Source organism: Lissotriton vulgaris, chromosome 1_1 (genome assembly GCF_964263255.1).
Source record: "Lissotriton vulgaris chromosome 1_1, aLisVul1.2, whole genome shotgun sequence".
NCBI lineage: Eukaryota > Metazoa > Chordata > Amphibia > Caudata > Salamandridae > Lissotriton > Lissotriton vulgaris.
In genome coordinates, this window is record NC_141685.1 from 1,280,742,790 (window position 1) to 1,280,764,353 (window position 21,564).

The window sequence follows — 21,564 nt, forward strand, 5'->3', positions numbered from 1 at the left end:
TATTCATTCCTTTTACCAGATACCATCAGTCCTGTACTTTTATTTCAGAATGTATGTGTATAAACTATTGTATATACGAATTCACGTTCTCGGTATCCTTGTCCTCTAGAGATCTAAACACAATCCTTCCCGTTTCAATATGGCCCCCGTGGTCTGGCCGCACATCATGTGGCGCCGGCACGTAATTTGCGTACTGACATCACACGCGTCACTAAAATGAAAACGGAGCTCTGGCGTCCAAACTCCAACATGCAGGAGTAACTGGACCTCAATTAGGTGCTGGGTCGGGTTACTCCTATGACGAAGTAAGTGTTCAGTTCATTTTGGCGATACTGCTTTTTGCCAAAATTCTGGGTAGCGGTATTGAATATTAATTTGGATGCTCTTTAGTACAGTGTGCGCCACTATGAGTATCTTGTCAGGAACTACCTATGGGGCAAGTAGGTTCTACAAAACTGACTACGTCTTCTTCCCTAATAAGTGGAAATGATTACGGTATGCTTGTCTCTCAAATGGATTATGACACCGACATCATTGTGGTCGCATCAGTGCACCTGGGAGAAGTGCCTGAATAATGCAGGTCTCTGGGCTGTTTTCGTGTTCCCGAGATGTTGAATGAGTGAGTGATGTGCGACTTGCTACCACAGTAGGTGTCTCATACAAGTTTATATGATTTCATATAGTCCATCTCACCATGCACGACTACGAATATTTAACTCACTCATAATTAATCACGGCACTGTTTTCACAATTGCGGTATCATGATCTCGACAACAATCGGCAGTTTTTTTTACAGGTACCAGAAGATAGTTTCAAACCCCTAATTAGACTGGTTATGCTGCTAGAGTTACCTGTATCTTTGTCCACTCTACCCGTGTCTTATTGATGAATTGCCTCCGACATGAATCTTGGTCATCATCACATTCATTTGCAATCAAAAGTGATCTATATCTGCATGCCGATGCTGGAACAAATACATTCTGAGTCTGTCACTATATGCTTGGGACAAGTTTGGCGCATGCTGTGGCGTTCTTTCAATGCTTAGGTAACGCCACTATGGGACACTGCCTGGATGAGGGACTGAGTATGAGATACTGGTAAATAGAGAGCTGCTGAGAAGTGGGCGACCTATACGTTGATGGCATATCCTCACATGGCAGCAAGCGCAGAGCCTATTTCCTTTGGGAATGAGGTTGTTCATACATTATTGGGCACTGTGCCAGGCAGACTAAGCGCTATGAGGCGTTCGAGACGTCGAGCCGTGTGTCTCAGCAACTTTAACGTTGCTTATATAGACGAATGGTAGTACAGGAGTGGTAACACGTTTATATCAAGCTATGCGAGCAGACAATGTTGAGCCCCTGTCACATGTCCATCAAAAGTGGGAAATGAACTGCAGTGGGCAGTTCCTGGATAAGCAATGGCAAGGTGCACTTGCACTTATTAAAACTGCAACCAGTAATTGTAGATTCCGAATGATTCAATTTAATTTTGTACATCATACATGCCTAACACCAGGTATTCTGCACAAATTCGACAATACGAAGTGACTTCGGTGAGCAAGACAGAGCGAAATAGTGTTGCCTGACATGGACATGTAGTAAAATACAGGATTACTGTGAACAGGTGGAGGGCACGTACCAACATGGACTACACCTTGATCTGCGCACACCGCAACTCTTCTTACTGGAAATAGGGGCCCCTGTTGTGAAATATTCGTCAAAGAAAATGTGTAGATTTTGCCCTACTGCTGGCCAGGCGGTGGCTGGTAATTCATTGCCTGAATGCTAAGGTCCCAATGGTTGAGGGGTGGTTTAAAGTTGTTGCTGCATAGTGCGTTGCCGAGGGTGTTTGGATGAAAGTAGTGAGGACTGGCCCCAAACTCACGGATGTCCTGGAACTATGGCACAAATTGCTTAGGGCGCTGAGATTGCCCCCAGATGAATGTCCACCATGAGGGGAGGGGAGGGGAGGATGGACCATATGTACTTCAGGCTTATGACTAGATCTAAAACGATGTTGCTATATGGGTGATGAGGGTTGTTTTTTCAACCCTGTTGAAGGAAGCTGTATCATACTTTTACATCCTGTCCTCTTATTTATGTACCCCAGAAAGTCATCTACTTGTCCACGTGCACATGTGATATTGAGATTTTAAGTTTATTGTTGTGAAACATTCTGGTTAAGTTTGGACAGAGATTTTGCACTATGCTGGAGTGCAAAATCCTTTGATGTAACGAGAGAGACTACTGCGTAGGTGCAATTCCTGGTGTGATATTTTTAAAAACACAATAAAAGATTTTTTTTAAAGTGTTATGCACTTAATAACCAATGGGGGACTTGGATGGTCCTGACAAAAGCTGGAAGACGTTTGGGCAAAAAGGCAGCTGAAATATGTTGACCAGGCGGCGGGGAGGTCATTAAACTCTTCTGCACACGCCATTTCCTGTGTTTACCAATGCCAAGGCTGTTTGTCCCCAATAAAAATTAATTCAGCAACTTTAGGCATTTTTAAACACCCTGCCCCCCTTTTCGAGCCCCGTTGTCTAATACCTATAGACTACCAAACTAAGTGCTCCCCCATGAGTGGGGACGAGCCCGCCCGGGATAAAAAAATCATACAGGGTGAGGACTTGATGATGAAGCATGTCTCACAGGAATATGTAGGTGAGAGGCCAGCCAAAAATTGGAGCTCTGCCATCTTTTTGAGCAGAGGCTTTCTCTGTGGAAATCTGACTTTAACTCCTTGTGGTTTTTGCACTTGTATATGGGGAGCGACTGAGGTATCTCTCCCATGTCCTTGTTTCCCACCAGTCATATGTACATTGCCTATGTGACATCTCCATCCATTGCTTTTTGGTTAGTTACACTTTACAACAAGGGACTTAAGTTTTTCTTCTCTCATTATGAACTTTGGGGGAACCATTTTGACAGGTGAATTTCAAAACAAAAAAAATCGTGCCAAATAATTTTATAGTTAAAAATCAAACGTGCAAATCTTTCTACAATTCGTAATGGAAAAATAGTTAGGAACTGTGAAGAATTACTTGTACATAAAACAAAAGTGAAAATTCATCATTTCTTTATGTGTTGGAATTCACATCTTCCAAGAGAAATAATGTTAGGAGCCTCCACAAAAGGGTGTGTAAAGTTTTTTTTGTTTTGGCTTATGAAGTTTTGCGAGGGTTTGGATTTTCACACCTTGCAGAGCTTGTGAAGCTTCCCAGTTTTCATCCTAAAAGCCAATGTTAAAAATGTCCTGCTTTCTGCACGGTATATCTTATGTACAGCTACGCAAATTGTCAAAGTCTTATGATTTTTGTTGAAATGAGTTAAAATAAAAATAAGTTCATCTCTGGCTAAGTTTTCTATAGAACTTCGACACATTTGTAAAGTAATTATATAACTTACCACTCCTTAGTTATCACCAGGAATTCCAAGAGAAGAAAACAAAAGATCACAAATACTACTTAGAGTACCATCAAAGAGGCGAAAGCCTGGGTACCTAGGAACCTTAATGACAATCAAATTGCCACTAATTATACTAATTATACTCCCAAACAGGAAGTACCTAGAACCCAGGCAAACCTTGAGGAGGAGATTTTGTTTTCAGGAGGTAATCCTCACGGAGGTTATGGTCAACACTCTGATGACCTCAAAAAAGGAATTTGGGTCGAAATCAAAAACCATTGAGCAGATTATAGCCTTAATTAAAATCACTTTTAATGTGGCAATGGAAGAGACTCCAATTGCTTCGAACAAAGAAATGGAAAGGGCACACAGTGCTCTGAGGAAAATAATGTGTATTGAAAAACAAGGGGACCCCATTATTCGAACCTGGGGTTGTCAATGGTTATAGGAAAACAATAGTTCATGTGAGGCCAAACAGGTCCTAGAACAGCAAGAGCTGTTGAGTGAAGGAAGTGTTAATCACTATGCCTCTAGCATAGGGCATATATAGTCAATAAATGCCAGGAGGAGCAACAATAGACAATTTTCTAAATATATGTAGGGACACAGATGCGCTTTCGAATAGTAGATTATTTATTTATTTATGAAATAATATTTCAAAGCTTTTTTTTTTAAATATATAGTTCAAGTGCTCGCAAGAAGCTGTGGCGAGTTAGGGTGAAATTTAAAATCTATACATCGCATTGACAACATACTCAGAAACTCCTGATTGTAATTTTAACAGTGAAGGAGTTTTTTGTTGAATAAAGGTCGACAGTATTTCGATCTCATTGATTTGAGATCATCATCAGGCCAAAAAATGTGAGCATGAAGAATCTATAGGGAAGAAATAATAAGGTACAAATGTTTTAAGTGAAGTCCCTGCGTCAATAATTTTGTAAAAACTAAGTGTATACGCAGTAAATGACAATGCATTTTCATACAGTATGATTAGATTGGACAAATAGAAGAGACAATCGGCAACAAGTAAGAGAAAGGCAGTGCTTAGTGCCTAAATAGTAGAGGCAGCAAGGGGAGCTAGCTGTAACAGAAGTGGAACTGGTGAGAACAAGCTCCTCTCAAAGGGTTAGTTACTTGGCGACCCGAGGAAGCCGATGATTTGAAGGAACCTGGTGATATTTAACCAATAAACCATGCAGGGTCACTCGCTGCAATTCCAGACGCAAAGAACAAAGCGTAAGAGGAGGGGGAGAATCAAATATCAGGCTATCGGTGTTACAAAATATTTATGAATATCCATATAAATTCATTTGCATGTACTTCTAAAGATTTCGTGCTTATATAAGATCACATTAACATGAGGCCTGGAGCTCAAAAGGGCTTCCTATCTGACTTTGACTGGACAAGCTTCAACAAGCTATTCTGTACCCCCTTAGAGGTCACTTTGCTTGTCTTTGACTACATGATATGCAAGTGTTACACGGTGAAGAGCCTGCCTTTCTGTTCTGCCCATATGCTGTTTTGCATTGTGCAGACATTGCACATCCATGTCAGCCATATTTGGCTGGGTGCCTTATTCTAGTTCTGCTGACATGGAATTTCTTAAGGTATATAGCACCTAGAAGTCTGTCACTCTGGGAAGAAGCTGTCTGAGAGCCCTTAAGGTGGCGGATCTGACTTCTTCCTTGCTAATTAGCAATGATGCATGCTTTTGGTACCATTAAATAAATATCACTCTGTTTCTGAGCAAATCTGCTATGTCTGGTGAGTTTCATTCATATGCTCCTGGGAGGGTGCCAGTATTTCCCCATCAATCGGCACGTAATCTGATCCTCTGATAGAGCGGTAATTATGGTGCGACCCACTTACGGTAAGTAAGATCCAGTGGCTACTTGGAAGGGCGTTCGTGCATAGCGGTTAATCGGCCGCGGCAACAAAGTCCATGTTCAGTAGTGGTGGGCAAACACTGTGTAGTCGGTGTCACCGTATTCCAACCGGTCACCGGTGTTGGGGGAAAGGGGAGGAGGGGGTTAGATTAGGCAAGTTGAGCGTGGCGTTGCAGCAAAGGCTAAGCCCCAAGTTAGTGCTAGCAGGTACTTACTTAGTAGAGGCAGTCCGCGTTTGTCGGTCGATTTCTAGGAGACAGGCCACCGCTCAGTCTCTATCCTTCGGGTGAGTGACTACTACTGAGTCAAAGAAAGGGGGCCGAAGTATATAGCAATATGCTTCTGGTAGTGTTTGGAACAACTAGACCACGCGTTGCATACACAAGCGCGGTAAAGAGGGTGCAGTATCTGGCGGTTGAGGTGAGTGAATCCATCCATAACCGGGACTAGTATCCAATATACATCTGGGGAGATAGAGCAACTAATGCGCAAGCATGAATAGGAGTGAGAGGTCTCATTAAGTGAATGTGCTGACTCCCTAGGCAAAGGCCAGTGATTAACGCAAAGCAATAGGGAGGGCACAGATGGAAAGATAGAGACGAGGGGATAGCAAAGGAATTACAGGGAGATAATAATTAAAATAAACCATGGAATAGGTAACACACCAATGATTGATAAAAAGTGGAGTGGAGCTAGTAAATTTTCTAGTAACAGAGAGTGCATTTATGGAGGTGGAAAAGAGACATCAAAGAATTGCATTCCACTCTTCCAGTGAATTTAAGCCATGATCGATAGAGCGGCAGTTAAAGATCCATTTACATTCAAGACTATTCAGAGTCTCTTGATGGTCGCCACCTCTGTGATGAGGGCAGAGTGTCAATAACCTGCCACGTAAAATCAATTTCCGAATGTCCTCTCTCCGTGAAGTGTTCCACCAGGGAGGCTGTGACGACGTTGCAGGGTATTCTGCTCTTGTGCTGGGATATTCTTGAATTGATCTTCTAAGTCGTTTGACCTATATACAGTAAGTTGCAAGGACAACAAATGCAGTTTATGATATTACTGGAATTACAGTTAGAGATGAAATTGAGTGTGTGTTTCACATTCCCATATTTAAAAACTTGCATTTTCTATAGAGACACATGCCAAACAAATGCTGCATTTGTAATGCTCCTGAACTGGGGGAAGCCCTAGGTAGGACTGGATGGAGGTCTCGCTGCACGTGCGCTTGTAGGCTCTCACTAGGTGGTCCTTGATAATGCAGCCTCTTTTCAAAGGAAAAGAAAGGTGATTCACCTGCAAAGTTCATTGGGGCAAGGACAGTCCAATGTTTTTTGTTCATTTTAGTCAATTTATTGCTGACTGGGCAGAATGGGGTGTTGCATGTGATTTTTGAAATTGGTGCTCTTTTTTTGGGTTCTCTGTGGGAATACCATGCACGTTTCAGGAAGCGTTTTGCCAATCATCATCACTGTCAGTAAGTTTTTTTACACAAGACCTCTGCTTCTTTAAAGACCTACTCCTTAAATTTGCAATTCCTGCGGATCCTAAGGAACTGGCCATAGGGAAGTCTGTCCCTGAGTGCTCTGGGATGTTAGCTGGTGTAGTGAAGCAGGGTATTGAGCTCAGTGGGTTTGCGAAAAAGTGTGATGTAAATTTCCCCATCAAGACTTTTAACTGTCACATCCAAGTAGTCACTCTGAGCTTTGTTATGATTGTACCTAAATTTGAGATCTGGCTGGCAGTTGTTGAGCCAGACACAAACGTCACGTAGCTCAGTATTGTTACCCAGCCAAATCATAAAGACCTCATCAATGTATCTACGCCAGATATGGATTTTGGGTAGATGTGGATTTTGTTTGCTGAGGATGAATGATTTCTCAATATCCTCAACGATCAGGATAGCGAAATTGTGAGCAAAAACTGCTCCCATGGAAGTGCTGTTACACTGTCTGCAGTATTTTTCATGGAATAAGAAATAGTTTTTAGTCAGGGCTATTTGTAGAAGGGAAATTATTAAATCAGCCGCGACTTGGTGGGGAAAAGGGCGTGCGTTAAGATGGTTTATGATGACCTCAATACCCTTGTTCGGTGGAATGTTGGTATAGAGTGATTCAGTGTCCAAATTGACGAGGAGTTCTCTCTCAGGGTCAAATGATTCTGATTCGATTAGGCTTATGAAGTGAGTCGTGTCTTTCACATATGATGTTGTACATTGAGCTAGGTCACGGATGAAGGAATCAATGTACCTCCCTGGGGCTTCCAGGATAGAGCTGCAGCCAGACAGGATAGGTCTACCTAGGGGAGCATCCAAGCTTTTATGTATTTTCGGCAATGTATATAGCACTGGGGTGCGTGGGGCCTTGTTGTTGAGGAATAGAAATTCATTCCGGGTGATGAAGCCTAGTTCTTCTGCCTCCTTGGTGATAGTGAGGATCAGATGCTTTATTTCTTGAAGAGGATTATGGCAACAGGTTCATAGTGTGTTATCTTGCTAAGCTGGCGAAAAAAATCCCTTGTTGTAAGCAGTCTTTTCTTGTAACACTATGCCCCCGCCTTTGTCACAGCAGGGTATTATGACTACATCCTCCATTGATTTCAAAATGGATAGGCAATTTTTTCTTCAAGGCTAACGTTGTAGGGAGTGAACCTGTATTCATTCTGTAATTTGTCTAGATCTTTAAGAACTAGATGTTCAAAGGTTAGGATTTCTGGAGGCATGGAGCTAGTAGGTGGATTGAATGTAGATTTAGGACGTAGTCCAGAGACATTCGTTCTGTTAGGCATATCTTTGTCTTTAAAAAAAGACTTCAATTTAATTTTCCTAAAAAAAATTGAACATTTCAGTTTGAATTAAGAACCAGTTGGGTTATTCAGTGATGTCATAGGAAAGGCCTCAGCTCAGTAGTGCGATCTCAGTAGATGCTAACTGGTGTTTGGATAAATTAAAAATGGGAATCACTTCAGTGGTCGGCGATCAAGAAGGAATCACGAGCCTCAGAATACCCTTTGTGTTGTAATTCTTTAATAGCAATTTTAAAAGATAACATTGTGAAAACATCATCATCGGCCACACATGTACAATGGCCATATCAGATAGTAGAACAAGAATTTGCGCTGCGTGTGCCTCTTTAAAACTGAAGAAAATATCCCAAAAAGTAGTCGGGTGGGGAGGGGGTGCGGGGGAACCTGCCTGGTTCAGCGTGTAAGGTGTTAATCGTGCCCGTTTCCAGGTGTGGGTGGTTGACATCGTCGGTAACATAGCCTAAGGAGCCACGTCACGTCATGTTGGGGCCATGCCGGTTCCAAGGCGTGGGGGGGGGGGGGGGGGGGAGCATCTCTGCTATGTGTTGTCTGTGGTGCAGGGTACAAGGGAGGGTAGGTGCCCTGCTTTAAAGTTGCATTGGCAATACCTGGGGTGGAGTAGGGGCATGTGGGGAGGGTGTTATACTTTGTCTCCTTATGGTGAGTCTTGTCTTAATACCTGGGTGGGACTTGACTAATATATACCTCTTGGGCCAGTGGGGGACAGGTATAGACTGTAGAGGAGAAAGGGATGGTGGGGATTACGGGGGGAGCACTTGCAGGGAGGAGTGGGGGGTGGATAGGTAGGGGAGTGGGGGGAGGGAGTGCATGCGTGGGGGCGGTAAAGTAAAGTAAGGGCACTGCCACGGCGTGATGTTGTCATGATGATGTCGGAGGCAGGCCCTCTGTTTTGGGGCATTCCTTGCTGCCACACTCTGTGCATAGGGAGGGCACCCATACTTAGAGGTATAGGTCACATTGGTCCTGGAGGTTGTAGATGACTCGCTCGTGGGAAGCCGTGTGGATCACGGCCACTAACCAAGCCTCCTGTGACGGTAGGGTCGACGATCTCCATTGGCGCAGGATAAATAACTTAGCTGTGGCAAGTGCTGTGTGGAAGAGTCGGCATTGTGGCTTCGACAATTCTAGAGGGCGCCGCAGGTCGTGCAGAAGGATAGAAGCGGGAGTAAGCGGCAGGTGCAAGGGCATAGTGGTGCATGGGGGGAGGGTGTTGGACTTTGTCTCCTTATGGTGAGTCTTGTCTTAATACCTGGGTGGGACTTGGCTAATATATACCTATTGGGCCCCGGTGCAGGGGGTGGGGGGTATAGAGTGTAGAGGGGAAGGGGATGGCGGGGATTACGGGGGGAGCACTTGCAGGGAAGAAAGGGGGGTGGATTGGTAGGGGAGTGGGGGGAGGGAGCTCATGCGTGAGGGGGGAGTAAAGTAAGGCGCTGCCACGCCGTAATGTTCTCATGATGATGTCCGAGGCTGGCCCTCTGTTGTGAGGCATCCCTCGCTGCCATTCTCTGTGCGTAGGAAGGGCGCCGGTATTTGAAGGAATAGGTCAGATTGGTCCTGAAGGTTGTAGATGACTCGCTTGTTGGAAACCGTGTGGATCATGGCCACTAACCAAGCCTCCTGTGACGGTGGGGTGGATGATCTCAATTGGTGCAGCATACATACCTTAGCTGTGGCAAAATGCTGTGTGGTAGAGTCGGCATTGCGGCTTCGACAACTCTGGGGAGCGCCGCAGGTCATGCAGAAGGATAGCAGCGGGAGTGAGCGTCAGGTGCAAGGGCATATGGGGATCGTATCGCAAGCTGTCTTTGCGCATCTCCAACAGTTTGCATGCGGAAGGAGGTCTGCTCTGTGCAGTTTTGTCGGCGACCAATGCCACTCATGTAGGGTTTTAAACAGGCAAAATTTCAGTCTTGCTTCCCGGGCACCCCTGTGCAGGTCATCCAAGAGCTCCGCCCACTCATCCTCCTCATAGGAGACAGAAAGCCGGGCTTGCCATCTGGTGCAAAGGGCTTGTGAGAAAAGATGGGAGGGGAGTACTCCGTATAGGCCGTATGTGACTCCTTTGTGTGTCTCCCACGTGTGTAGGTACGATACCACTGGCGAGGTTAGTAGCGACCAAGGGCGCGGCCCCAGACATATCTGCAGACCATGTCGGAGCTGCATGTGTTTCCAGGACTGTAGTGTGGGAAGGCCAAATTCCTCTTGGAGTTGCGCAAAGGTCTTGAGGTCCCCATCGTGGAGGAGCTGGTCCAGGGTGTGGATGCCCGCCTTCTCCCATAGGGGCCAGGACACAGAATACCCTTAAGCAGTTATTGGTCGGGGCTCAGCGTGCTCAATGAAAAAATGCCCAGGACTCGCATCATTAAAGGAATGAAAAGGATTCCATATACTCTCAAGGAAAAATGATGAGGACTCAGAATAGTCTCAAAGTAGGAACAGCCAAGACACTAATAACAACGGTTGGGGTGGCAGTAACTATTAAGCCCCCATAACTGAAACCCATCATGGTTCCCTGACAACCCACCCCCACAATCCTCTCACTGAAACCTTTCTGGAGAGGATGTTGCAGGGGTTCCCTGGAACTGCTGGAGTGCAGGGCTGAAGCTGTGGATGGGCCAGCGTAGTGACGGTGGTGGCGTGGTCGCTGACAGGAGGGGAGAGACTGGACCTGAGGTGCAGCCTCCCTCTGGAGAGACTCAGGATCATCGACTAATGTGACCATGCAAAAGAGCAGGGTTATTCAAAGTCAGTCCTAGTGTGCCGGATCCATGCCAGATTTTTAAGATAACTACATTTATCTAAATGGGGATATGCTAAAAATCTGGCATGGCTCCTGCCCTCTAGGAACAACTTTGGAGAACAGCTCAAAAGAAAGAGGATGCGAGTGCCAAGTAGTGCGGGGGGTACAGATGAGATGAAACCCAGAACGCCTGAGGGGCCAGTAGCCCTCTGCACAATTTGTTTTGTAGTAACAGTAGGACTAAATGGCCAGGATTGAAGGATTCCCAAGGAATGATTGACCAGGATTGCTCTAATGTTTAGTAAGGAAAGGCCAGGACACAATGCACTGTCAAGGAATGAATGGCTAGCACTCAGAGTACAGATAATGAGGATATGGCCAGTAACTTTTGGAATGTTGAGAGGAAGGGAAACTGAGTAGAGACTCTCCAACAGGAGCAACTGAACACACAGATATGAGCACTTTGAAGGAGGACTTCAGTGAAAGCTTCTTGTGGGAAATGGTCAATGATGCCAGAGGCTGCTGCCACAAATCCCCCTTGTCAACAAGAGCAACACAGATCCAAAGGTTTCCCAGGTTCTTGAAGTTCCCGTAAGAGCATAAGCCTGGTAAAATAGGACTAGAGCAAGAGGCACACGACATAGCAGGTGATACCAAGTCACAAAATGGTAAATAATCATGGAGGACGTAGATTTCAAAGTGTATACCTCCTTTTGAGACTGCTTTCCCTCAGCAGTGGGGAGACTGAGAAAAGGAAGTGTGTTGAAACAACAATAGGGTAGATGTAGGCTAGAGGAAGAAATATAAAATATGTTATGTTGATTGTTTGGTACGGCGCCTGCTACAAACTGAAACTTCAGGAGATGTGATGTTTAGGAAGAGACCCGAGGGCGGGGGATAATGTTGGAAGTGGAACAGGGTACAGCAGTAAAAAAGAAGCAGAGAAGGGCAGTGAGAGAGGTACCAAAGATGGACACAGACACTCTAAGGAAGCAGAGGTATGTACTCGCACCACTCTCTCTCCACACTGTCTACAGGCCTCCCTTCCTGGTCTGTCCATCTCTCTTGTCCTCCTGGATACATGGATGGAATTATGCATAGGTAGCCTACAGCTGAAGAGAGAGTAGTAGGGCAGGGTGGAAATAGAAGGCCATTATATTCAAACAAACGTCAAGTCAAAAGAGTCTTTATTTGGTTTAAAACCATTAAAGAGAACATACAAATTCATTTAAAATCACACTATAAATTCACGAAATAAAATCTCTGTACCTAAAATCTAAAAGGCTCCATGCCAACTCGCCACTGTCTCATATAGGGCTAAGCAAAGAGATGCTGGAAATGATGACCAAGATTCAGGTCGGAGGCAATTCATCAATAAGACACAGGTAGAGGTTCCAAAGATACCGGTAGCTTTAGCAGCATAACCAGACCCATTTCAAAGTGTAATTTCTGGTAATTTGGTAAAACAAGCACTCAATGAGTCCTCCACATGGAAGGAAATCATTATGAGCCCAAATACAATAAAGTCATATTGTCTACAGAAAAAGAGGAAAGCAAACAATTATTGCTAACAATGCACAGTATTAATGTCTGTCAACATTTACGTGTCTGCCAATTTGCCTGACTACGGCTGTAATAAATCTGTAAACTGCAAGGCACACAGTGTTGGATTGCAACAGCTGGATATGGTGTGGCACTATGTTACATGCTTTAAAATGAAGACTTCTTAATAAGGGCATTAGAACATTTTTTTCTCGGGTCCCTATATATGTCACAAAAAAGAAAAGGTGCGATTGTGTCTGAGACGAAACTGAATAACTTGGGCATGGAATAAGGTCTCTACCATGGTGGGCCTCAGAGGGGTAGGAAGGATACCAGTAAGTGAACCATATTAAGTCTGAATCTTACCAAATCAAACCTGTAATGCCTTGGTACCTTATGTAGGTATGGTTCCATGTGGTTAGTCGTAATTAGCGGGATATACGCTTCCACAGTCCTCTTGCCAAGCTCAGCTACTACTCTTTCCCTGGCCAAAAAATCCAATATTTCATCCTTAATTGAGACTCTGATAGATTGACTGACATTCTGTGGTGTATCGTAAAGACCTGGTGTTCCATTTCATCACAACTGGGCTTTCACATGGGACAGCCATTTGATGTTGCAAGCTTTGTCTAGATTCAAACAGTCAACTATTACCATTTGACTAAGTACAGCTTTCCGCCTAGACCAGACCGAGTGCCATAACACGGCTGGTGCGATCTTTATGAAGTCTCCTAAATATTGTAAACCTAATTCTTCATGACATATTGAAGCTGGGGCACTCCTTGGTCCTGAGAGCAATCACGTAGAAAATTATTTTCACTAAACAGCACCTGCGCAAAATCGAAGTACCCCCAGATGCCTGCATCATAAGAGGTGGCTGAGATGCATCTGGCATTATAGATTGTGGTTATTACCTCCAGTGGGGATGACTCCAGTTTGGTAGCTAACTTAATCCAAGATGAAGTGGTCAGACATTTCTCATTATGCCTCATCTTTGCTGTGGAATATTTTTTCCACTGTGCTAAAATTACAATTTTGACCAAAATCACGATTTTCAAGATGATGGGGAGAAAAATGGATCCCTCTCCTCAGTCAAGCTTGATGGAGATCGAAAATATCTCAACATCCTTATATTATATATAGATAGATATATTGAGAGATAGATACATAGTCAGATAAATATGTACATCTGTGTGTGTGTGAGATATATATTAGTGAGTAAGCACAATGGGCACGTCCTAAGTTCGGATCTTGACAAGGCTGACTAAGCCATCCATCCTTCCTAATGTCAGCTAAATTAGTGCCCTAAAAACTTCGATACGGCAGAATAGTCGAAGGAAGTGCGATAAATACATAAAACAACCACTCACTCAAGCGCCCGCCTATTTACACAACATCTGTACCAATAAGCAGAAAATTGCTATACCAATTATATGCAGATTGAAGAAGGGGCTCAAGCCATATACTCCACACTACCACGGGTGTAAGGAAAATTGATTATGAAAATCAGTACATTACATAGTTAATTACGTTATGTAGTAAGGTATCTGGAGAAGCGTTGTTACACAGATCAAGGATCTTACGACGGAACCATGAGCAGTTTGTGTGGAGTTTGACTTCATGTTCAATACTGGAATCTACATGGAGCAATTAAGTGACTTTGTAAAGCAAATATCTGCTTTCATATCAATTGATTACCTATACATGGACCAGAACTAGGCAACTTGAAAGTAAACTGTGAAACAGTATATGAAACATCTGGGTTTCTTATTGGCTGTTACTCTGAAACAAGTGGAGGACCATTATACCAACTACATAATTGAGATTTATGCCTGGATATGTCCTTCCAGTTTTGCATTCCCCACTGCATCAGGCAACAAAGAACAACGGCCCTGCGACTTCAGCCACTGACTTTTGTAGCATTCAGTGACAGAATTTTGTCAGATCACATTGCACATTCGCCCAAACAGAAGTGCACTTAATTGCCAGGGCTGATGGGTCCATACTTATAACGGCATGTTTTTTTTTTTATCTTCATTTCAGTTTTGTGGCATTTGCTTGCAAAAAAACCAAATATATAACAATTGCATCTCTTGTCCAGGGTTTGCTTCATACTAAATACCTATTAGTATACACGTCATCCTCCCCGGACACACACATTTATAATGCCTCCTGGTCTGATCGCCATCACTCCCTGTCAGAATTGTTACCTACAAACCAGAAATGTTAGCAGCACTCCTGGTCACGGACTATGGGCAAAACCTGGATGTGTATTGCAACATCTCGAAACAAACAATGATTGCAACAGTCACCGGCCTTTCTCACTGGATTATCTTCGGGCATAAATCAAGACAGCTGCCCTGGGTACAAAATATGCAATTACTGCCTGGCATAAATTGTGACCGCACTGACAAAAGTCCCTGGCAGTATTAATGCCAGTTATCCATGATGTGTGCTATAACATTCCTCCTGGGTAAACGTGCCAGTAGTAGATGTGGCTGTAATCATTGCACGGTACCCTAGCCGAAATCATGGCTGTACATCCTGGCATTAATCAAGGGAGCACTACATACAGACCATGGCAGCAGCGCTGGCATCAATCATGGCAGCACTTCTAAGCGCCCAGGTCGGCAGAACACCAGGAGATAAATGATGGCAGCAGCCAGTAGCATAAATCATGGCACACTTTTGGCACAAATGGCGGCAGCACTGTCAGTCGTTACTGATAAAACACTCCTCCTGGCACATGAGTTCGAATACTTGTTTTCATACCGGAGTGGCTACCTCTATCTAGAGGTGTGGCACAGCGACCAGGGCAGCTAACTCCGGAGTACGGGGCTCACAGTTCAATCCCTGGCACTCGCTGCTGCTCAGCACAGCACCATGTGACTCTGGGCAATAGCTCGCTTAGTCTTCCGACGTCCCCCGGCCCTTAGGGGTGATAAGTTTGCGCTTTACAAATACCTGGTTATTATTTGTTTGTCTTGGACAGGATGTCAGGTGGGCATTATAGCTGCTTGTGCCGTGTTTCCCCACCTCACCTTTGCCTGGTGACATCTCTGCTCCAACTCCTTTTACTGACTCGGGTGAAACTAATAGAGCCCAAAACAATAAGGGGCCTACCCTGGAGAACTTCCTTCTCCTAGATCTAGCAACACTCACAAAAATCTTTTTCCAGATAAAATCGGGTTCACCTTGTGACCCGGCAACCCCCCATCAGCTGGACAGGGTAAAAGAGGAGGTGCTACCACCAATAATGGAAGTATTAAACCTTTCCAATATTAATGGCCAGGTGCACCCCCCCCATGGAAACACGCAAGGTAAGAGCGCTCCTTATGAAATTGACCCTTAATCCAGATGTTCTGAGTAACTGCTGACCCATTTCTCTATTACCGATGATCTGCAAGATTCTGGAAAAACATATCAATTCTAGTCTTTCAACTTTTCTAGAAACCCATAACCTCTTACATGATTCTCAGACCAGGTTCAGACCCCAGTTGGGCACCGAGCCAGCGCTGATCTCGCTGGTGGAGGAAGCCAAAAAGAGCATGGATCCTCCTCGACCTAAGCGCAGTGTTCGACACCGTCAACTTTGACATCTTTTTGAACCGCTTACAGAAGGTAGGAGTAGCAAGGGTCGCCATTGCATGGATTCAATCTTATCTCACTGGAAGAACCTTCAACGTCTTTTCAGGAGAAGCCACCTCAAGCTGTCTATCTCTTAGGTATGGAGTACCTCAGGGATCATCCTACCTTATTCAACGTGTACATGAAGCCATTAGCAGATATTGTCCTCCCTTTTGGGATACAAATCATCTCCTACGCAGATGACACCCAGCTAGTGGTCTCCCTAAAGCACCCTCATAATGCCCCCTCCGACCTAGAATCATGCTTGGAGAAGGTGGCAAATTGGATGCAAAACTCATGCCTTAAGCTCAATGGCGATAAATCAGAAATCATGTGTCTGGGCAATCTACCCAATACGGATTTCAAACTACAATGGCCCACACGCCTAGTACACGCGCCCACCCCAAAGCCCAAGATCAAAAGCTTGGGGGTGTGGCTTGACAAATCACTTAATTTTGATCAACAAGCAGTGCAAGTGGCAGGTACTTGTTTTGGCATTATAAGAATGATGAGAAAAATTCTCTCCCTACTCCCCAGTGGGGCAAGGAGAACGGTAGTCCAGGCCCTGGTCCTATCGGACCTGGACTATGGTAACTCCTTGTACCTGGGAGCGCCCAAAAGCCACTATTAGGATTGTGCTGCAAGGATGCTGCTTGGAGTGCCAAGAACGCAATCTGCGAAGCCTTGCCTGAAACTCCTCCACTGGCTTCCGATTCTGGAAAGAGTGAAATTCAAAGCACTTTGCATAGTCCACAAAACCTTGATGGGAAAAGGCCCCAACATCTTTAACTCCCTCATCATATTTTACCAACCCAGGAGATCGCTCCGCTCCGCCAGCATGAGCTTGGCCGTGGTGCCGTAAATTCGGGGAACTCGAAGCAGGGGCAGTTCCTTCTCTTATAGCTTAGCCAAGCTGTGGAACACCCTCCCCTTGAAGATACGCTCAGAGTCTCACCTCCTTACTTTCAAGAAGTATCTGAAAACATGGCTATTCTCAAAATGTTAGGCTGTAGACCCTCCTTCCATTCTTCTCCTACTTCCGCCAGTGCTGGGATGCCTCTGGGTAGCTACGCGCTTTAGAAATGTTAAGTAATAATAATACTGGTACTATTTCTCTTGATGTACACACTTTTTAGGTCGAGCCTAGCGCAGCGCGAATGTGCTGCTCTGCTCGACCTTATGTAAGGGCTTTAACGCCTGCCGCGGTGCGGGTGTTCTAATGAGTGGACGGGGCTGCGATGGCCGATGGCCGTTCCAGCACTGGGGAGGGGGTGCTCCTGTAGGCCGTTGGCCGACAGGAGCACGGAAGGGGTTAAGAAAGCTCACCTCACGCTCGCACACGCTCGTGCGTGTGCTTTTGGTTTTGTCCCAGGTTATTGGCCTTTGCTTGCATCTTTTAAACAAAGACAGCACACAATTGGCCAAGGGCTCTTTTTGTCCGACCTTTTTGTTTCACGTCCACGGCCTAATGCTATCGGTTACGCGCAGCAGCAGCATATGTTTCCAATTATCGTACCCAGACGCGGGCGCGATAATTGGAAACATATGCTGCTGATCGCGACTGCACGCTCACGCCAGCAGCTCCTGCATCTCGTTTCGTCCCTCACTGTATGGCCTGGTGCTCGCATGCACAGGATTGTTTGTTTTGCTTCAGCTCCCTCGCCATCCTTAAACCACATAGCGCCCTTAAACCCCTGCCCCCCTCCTACAGCCAGCGTGCTGGCTCGGGGTTTCAACACGTCTGCTTCTCACCCAAGCAATTTCAGGGAATTTCTTGCAGTCCAGTACCGCTATAGCTGCCCGTCCCGATTCGCTTTCCCGATTCCGTTTACACACCCCTGCTGTCGCTCGCTTCTACTTCACCACCCTCCCCCGTGTCCACCACTCCTCCCCTTCCTAGTCATTGCTTGTTGCTTTTCTGGTTGAGTTGAGTGAACGTGTCTGCCATGTGATGTGTTATGCACTCTCGAGGGGGCGGAGCAGGGTTTGAGGGTCCCTTTCCAATGAGGTGTTTTTCAGCCTTGGGAGGCTGTCAAGCGCAGGCAGGTGTCCCCACAAGGCGGCCACTGATTTGCTTGTCACGGGGATGGGCACCGTTTTTTCTTTGTGGTATAAACTGCACTGCTGTGCGAGACTGACTACAGCAACATTTGTGCTTGTGTGTATCAAACAGCCAGGTCCCCAGGAGTGCACGCGTACTGTGCGACCCCCATGCCAGTCACAACCCAGCACTGTGTTTACCCTTCTTGTTATCTCAGAGCGTGACTGTAAAGCTCCTCATACGTTACAATCCCATTGATCCGTAGTGCCGGGCGCCTCTATCTAACAGTTCCACTAAAATGAAAAGACGCCAAATGTGTTACAAATACTATAAAAATGAATTTATTGCTTTTCACATTTATATCAATAACAATTAACGAATGTAACTTTGGTGTCAGTATATCAACATCTGGTCTAGTGGGTAGATCTATAAACGTGGATTATTTAATAGACCGCATTATTCTGTGCATGCTATACATAGAAGCATACAAAGCTGCAGAGAAGCCCTGCTGTTCCTGTTCATGGTGGGCTGTGTCAGGTCGGCATATTAGAACAGTAGACTGTTATTTTCAGATCTCTAGATCTTTTGAAGCTTTACATCCATCCTTGTCCTTTTCATTCAGATTTCTTCCTCTGGCGTCCATTCACTGACATCTGTAATCCAGTCTTCCAATTTGGGAACTTTAGGGCTTAACCAATTTCTGACTGTGCACCCCCTAACTAGCAAAAGTGTACATTGCACAAACTTTTTCTTAATTTACTTTTACAACGGATGACCCCTATGCCTAACCAGCATTGGCATAGCCAATAGGTCTCGCCTTTGTGACCTTGTCAGTAAAAACAAAAACTGAAGTGTAAGGCTTCACATTTACATTTACTTCGTATTTAGGATGCAGTAAAAGTAAACGTGAAGTCTTACACTTTTTTTTTTACTTAGAAGGTCCCAAAGCGAGACCTATTGGCTATGCCAATGCTTGTTCTGCTGGTTATTGCATGTTTTTGTAGTCATGCATTTGTATCTGATAAGTGTGTGTAAAGCTAGGTGGGTGCTCTGGCCAATTTTAAAGTGCTGGAAGTTTGTGGAATTTTCACTTCAGAACTAACTCTTTAAGCTATTATTTTGTGATCAATAAATAATCGGGAATACGTTAGCATATATCTCTTGGTTCCATATAAAAACAAGCGTTTGGCAAAGTCAGTAGCTCTGACCTGTGCTAGTGTGCACATTTTTTTGTTGTTCCATATGTGCTAAAAAATAGGCAAAACTAAAAACATAAAGGTATTGCCAATGGGTGCTAATCCTGGTACTGAATTGCGCTTTTCTTTTCAGGAAGCAGTGCATACGTGATGAGGTAAACTGTTGTCACAGTCCTAGACAGCCAAGGTATGAAATTGGTTGAACCATTGCCACATATTGAAAATTGTGATGAGCAAGAGTAAAATGTGAATGACAGTTGAATAGGCCAATAAATGGAGCGAGGTGAAAGGAAGTGATTGCGCGTATTTTTATTAGGCCTGGGCATAGTTCGCTAAGTTTTGCTACGTGGAATTCCGTGAAGTTACAAAAAAACTCCGCAAAGTTCTGCGAGTGGCGGAGTGCAGTGCGAACTGCAGTTTGTGCTGGTATTCCTGCGGCTCGGGTAGAAATTCTACCCGAGCGGCAGCTCGAGCTCGCGAACTTACTGTTCGCGATCGTGTGCGGGGAAAAAACTCTGCTGCACATCGCGAAGCAGAGTTTTCTGCACTCTGCGAGTGCAGAAAGCTCCACGGACGGAGCGAAGTTCACCGCCCATGCCTAATTTTTATTGTGGATGTTTTGAAAAACATGAGGCTGGTAACATAGCTGGAGCTGTCTCTAGGCCAGCCCTTAATACTTGTGCATAGCTCTATAGACCACCGTGAGTCTCAAAATACCATTAGAATGTTGGGAAGTATTGCACTTTAACACATTAGACGTAGGTGCTCACTCTCTCCTGTTCCTTGCTGTCTCATTTCTTAGTCTTTTCTAAGCATGGGCGAAGTTCCACCACGCAGAACTCTGGGAAGTGACAAAAAAACTCTGCCAAGCTACGCGGAATTCCGTGAGCAGCGGAGTGGGTTAAACTCGTGCTGTTCGCACTGATTTTTAGTACCGGGCGTTTGTCCCGTTCTGTTTAACACCTTCGATGCTCATGACGAGCTCAGCTCGTCATGAGGTACACCTCTCGGGAAAACATCAAAGGTCAGCACAGGAGGGGAATACCATCAGCATTGATGGTGTTAATCAGCGCAAATGGCATCTCGCACAGTGTCGGGGTCGTGAAGGGTAGAGTTGGGGAGATGGGACAGGACTAGGGTTTGGGGGAGGGATGTGCAGGGGTGGTGTTTTAGGGTTTAGGGTGGTGTTGTAGTGTTTGTGTAGTGTAGGATAGTGTATTAGGGTTTAGTGTAGGTGTTTGATTAGTGTAGGGTAGTGTAGTGTTTGAGGGTTTGGGTAGTGTTTTAGAGTTTGTGATGTGTAGGGTAGTGAATTTGTATTTAGTGTAGTGTTGGGTTTTTATTACTAGGCAAGTTTTTAGTTCGCATACATTAACATTTGCAATGTAAATGTATGTGAACTAAAAACTTGCGTAGTAACGGTATTTGTAAAGTAAAGACATTGCAGTAAAAAGCTGCGAAGTAATGGTATGCAAACTAACGAGTCATATTCGTTTAAAATAGCACAGCTAGCAAATTCCTGCCCCCAAATGTATAGGTATAGCTATTTTTTAAATTGGCAATGGTGACACTGAGTTGTTCCGTAATGGTTAAGGTTATTATTCCATGGACAACTCCTATGTAACAATCTTGTGGGGGCACATGTAATCTGAAATGAAAGGCTGTAGGATGTCAGTTTTTATTTGTAACACACTATAAATGAACAGTACACATATTTCAAGGCATACCACCATCTAGGAATGCACACCTTTTGTACGTTGAAGTGTGATTGTAACAGATTTTAATAGGGTCAAAACAAAACAAGATACTTTACTTGGTGATGTGCTAATGATACATTTTTGCTGAAACCCGATTTCCATACATTATGCGCTATATAGGTTTATTAGTAAAACAACTTTGCTGGTCATTTCAATGGAAAATATGTTGTCTGTGAATGACAGTGAGTTACCACACTAGGCTTTAGTAATATATTTGTGACGGTGTGCTTTACCACCCACTTACCACTCTTCTGCTCAATGGGTGTGGCTCATTGCTACATTTGTTATATGTATGATGCTTGGATTTTTCACAATCCCCATGTCTTCAGTGATGTAATATTGGTGGCAGAACCCCTTCTCTGAAAACTGTTCCAGCACCACTGCATGTAGCTAAGGTTAATCCTTTACAAATAAATGCATTTTGGGAGAGAGTGGAAAAGGGGGCAAAGGACGTGGCATCTGTCATTCAAAACTGTATCTCATTTTCTTACAATCTGGCTAATTGCCCCTTAACTCCTGGCATGTGACTCATTGC

At 44.6% G+C, this 21,564-nt stretch overlaps 1 protein-coding gene across 1 annotated transcript in view; it reads left to right on the forward strand.

The window, feature by feature from the left end:
• Positions 1 to 217: 217 nt before the first annotated feature.
• SMUG1 (single-strand-selective monofunctional uracil-DNA glycosylase 1) overlaps positions 218 to 21,564 on the forward strand; it is a 125,454-nt gene continuing 104,107 nt past the window's right edge. The window contains exon 1 of the mRNA XM_086965043.1: positions 218 to 305. The gene's annotated coding sequence lies outside the window, so the exon portion shown is untranslated. The remainder of the gene's footprint in view (positions 306 to 21,564) is intronic.